The sequence below is a fragment of the Podarcis raffonei genome, chromosome 3 (assembly GCF_027172205.1).
Source record: "Podarcis raffonei isolate rPodRaf1 chromosome 3, rPodRaf1.pri, whole genome shotgun sequence".
Taxonomy (NCBI): Eukaryota; Metazoa; Chordata; class Lepidosauria; order Squamata; family Lacertidae; genus Podarcis; species Podarcis raffonei.
In genome coordinates this window covers 74750816-74754666 of record NC_070604.1, presented here as the reverse complement: position 1 = coordinate 74754666, position 3851 = coordinate 74750816, and the positions used below count along the sequence as shown (strand labels likewise).

The window sequence follows — 3851 nt, the reverse complement described above, 5'->3', positions numbered from 1 at the left end:
ATTAACATATAAACATTAACAAGGAACAGTTACTTTCCATATTGAGCTTGCTCCTCCCAGTCTCTACTGATCCTAAATCTGATAGTTTCAAGTGGGCATATACAGGGCTGGCCCAGGATGTTTCTGACACTTGAGGCAGAACAGAAAATGGTCCATCTCCATTCCTTACCCCCGCTGCTGCCACCTCCTTATTACAGGAGCAATTGCTGGGCCTAAATATGCATCCCTGTTGAGTGGGCCATTGTTGCTGGTACATAGTTTCTTCAGTTTGGGCAATTGTCTTTAAGTAAGGATATTCAAGTCATGTGAGAAGGATAGATTGTCTTTTAGAATAGACTGCAGTTCTTTGATTATGCGCTAATAAAGCTACTATCCATATATTCCCAAGTTTCCTAGCATCTAATGGACTTCCTTTTGCAAGGCTTGCTTCACAGTATCAATAGCAGCAGCCTGATAAGGACATCCTAGATGTGGTCCTCCTTCCCACTGTCTTCTAAATCTGGAATATATAAAACCAATAGTTCACAACGTGTTGAAATCTGCCAGGAACCATTGAGGAAGCAGAATTTAGCTATCTGGATTAACATGACAGACTATAAAGCTGGCATGAGATACAAATTTATGTGGCTGAGGAATCTCTTGTATAGTCAGTTCCTTTTGTATTAAAATAGTAAATTATTTGTAATCTTAAGAAATGTGCTCTTAGATTTTAAATCAACTTTCTAATTTTAATGTAAAATTTTTAATACAGTGGACGCTCGCGTTGCGAACGTGATCCATGCGGGATGCACGTTCGCAACCCACGTCTGCGCACGCGCAGGTTGCGATTCGGCGCTTCTTCACATGCATGAACACCGAAACCCAGATGTAACCCGTTCCAGTACTTCCGGGTTTTGGCAGTCCACAACCCGAAAAACGCAACCTGAAGCGGCTGTAACCCAAGGTAATCAAATTCTAAATAAACATGATTAATGAATCGTGCATTTTGCGAGCTTCTCCAAATCTTCACTTTCTGTTTTGAGTATTTCAATGTAAAAACGGGCATTGAACCCATAAAAAACTAAGCAAAACTAAGTGTTCCCTGTAAAGTAATATGCAAATTCCTTTTCTTTCAGGACTCTCCATGCTTATGCACAAACCTACCTCTCTTCACTTCAGCTGTAGGACCAGGCTGTCCATTGGATACATGGGACAAAATTACACAGATGAAAAAGAATTTCTGCGCCATCAGCGCCCAGACACTTCTGCCATTAAGATGCCATGTATTCAATGTAAACATAATCACATACAGTCATACCTCATGTTACGGACGCTTCAGGTTACGTGTTTTGGGGTTACGGACCGTGGGAAACCCAGAAGTACCGGAACAGGTTACTTCCGGGTTTTGCTGCGTGCGCCAAAGCGCCGAATTGCACCGGCACCTGCACAGATGTGGCGCTTCAGGATGTGAACACTGCGGGTTGCGGACGTGCCTCCGTCATGGATTACGTCCGCAACCAGAGGTTCCACTGTAATTTGGTTCCAGGCACAGGACTGAACATCCAAAAAGATCCACTTTCATTTTATAAAGATCTGTTTCAAGCCCATAGGGTTGGAGGGAGAGTGTATGGGCAATGGAATCTCAGAATCTTGCATGGGAAGTTGAACAAGTTATGCAGTGTTCAGAAGTGGGGCTTCAGTAACCTGCATAACTCAGTGTTCCTTCTTATAAGCAGAGAATAAATTATGCAAAATATGGAAATATATGCAGATTTGCAATTTATACAGGAGTCAGAATACAGATGAAGTGGACTTAAAAATTTATTTTCTTAGTGCAGAATAATATAGCTTTGCCCACCACTGTCTTCAGCAATTCTGACAGTAAGGAATGCAAGGTTACCCAATCATGCTATTAGAATAAGTTTATGGATTGTAATATGTGCACATGTGTATAAGGAATAACTAAATGAGAACGGCATCTTCTCTGTTTCCATTTGCCATTAAAACCATTTAGTTCATGGCGCTTTTGAATCAACTGAAAAGAAGAGGTAAATGATAACGTCAAGTAAGCAATCCAGATTGCCTTCGAAATTTTCAGACAAGAATAAATCAATGCACAAGTGAAAGCCACAACAGGAAACCATAATAACCAACTGAAGTTTCATTTTCCTGTCTACTGCAGTGGGTTAATATTGCAGTGCAGAGCTTTTTGCCCCATTACTCATTTGTGAGAAAGCAAGAGGTTTCTTTTTTTTTTTTAATAAATTTTTTATTAGTTTTCCAACATGAATTAAACACATTACAACTCACAATACATAGACAAACAAACATATAAACACGTATAATTTCATAACCTCTTTTTCTTAAGCCTTATTTCACCGATTTCCCCATGCCTCCCTTTTCTGCATCCCTGTTTTAAAATTTTCCAGCAACCCCTGATTTCAATTAACTTATAATTCACTTTCTTTAATCCTTCTTCTCTTACCCAATCATTTACCACTGCAATTCTGTTTTACATTACCCATGACATTTTAGCACTCATTAATTTTACAACAGTTCTTAAGATAAACTTTATATTTCTTCCAATCTTCTTCCACCGTCTCTTTTCCTTGGTCACGGATTCTGCCAGTCATCTCAGCCAGTCCCATGTAGTCTATCACCTTCGTCTGCCACTCTTCCAGCGTGGGTAGTTCCTGTGTCTTCCAATACTTTGCTAAAAGAACTCTTGCTGCTGTTGTAGCATACATAAAGAACGTCCTATCTTTCCTTGACACCAATTGGCCCACCATGCCCAGGAGAAAAGCCTCTGGTTTCTTATGAAAGGTACACTTAAGAACCTTCTTAATTTCATTATAGATCATTTCCCAGAAGACCTTAATCCTTGGGCACGTCCACCAAAGGTGGTAGAAAGTACCTTCCATTTCATTGCATTTCCAGCATTTATTATTGGGCAAATGATAGATTTTTGCAAGCTTGACTGGGGTCATGTACCACCTATAAATCATTTTCATAATATTCTCTCTTAAGGCATTACATGCCGTAAACTTTATACCGGTGGTCCATAACTGTTCCCAGTCAGCAAACATAATGTCATGACCAATGTCTTGTGCCCGAGAAAGCAAGAGGTTTCAGACAAAAACTTCCTGTGGATTATTACTTATGAGTCCCCCCAACTTTTTATTGAATTTTTGTTGCATGCAAAACCTCTATGTTTTTTAACTATCATATTTACTTTCTTATGTTCTTAATTTTTAATGTTCTTAATTCAATAGCATGCATCAAGTTATTGGTTTGCTTTTGTTTTATTATGTATTTTGTGTTCTCGTTCTATATTTTTATGTTGTGAACCACCCTGTGATCTTCAGATAACAAATTAAAACTCAGGTATACAAATTTAAACAAACACAAATAAATTCTTACAGTTTGTTAATGAAGAAATTAGCAACAGGAGCAGGTGGGAAATAGGCTTGGAAGCTGTTCACCTATACACTGACTTAAAGGCTTTCAGTCATGACATAAACTAATTAAGTGAGCACAGAATTGCTGGTGAACCCCACAAAATTGCAAGTCACTCTGTGTGTATAATAGACAGCTATTCCTAACTACAGAACTGGGGAACCAAAAGCCTATCTTTCCGACAGGCAATTTGCTAAACAAGCTTCAGATTAGATAAGAGATGGGATATATGAAACTCCCTGCAGAACACTCTACTTAATGTAACCGAAATGCCATAACTTTTGGTCACACTCAATCTAACCTTGTTCTTAGAACACTCTTGTACCGTATTAATCCAGATTTACAGACCAATCCCAAACATAGTTACATGGAAATACATTTCACTGCATTCAATAGGATTTACTTTTCTGGTAAAT

The 3851-nt window shown here is 38.8% G+C and overlaps 1 long non-coding RNA gene across 1 annotated transcript; it reads left to right on the top strand.

The window, feature by feature from the left end:
• The first annotated feature begins 1455 nt into the window (after positions 1-1455).
• On the top strand, positions 1456-3382 carry LOC128410756 (uncharacterized). Its single transcript, XR_008329602.1, has 2 exons — positions 1456-2221; positions 3105-3382. It is a non-coding gene; the product is annotated as an uncharacterized LOC128410756 (long non-coding RNA).
• Positions 3383-3851: the final 469 nt, after the last annotated feature.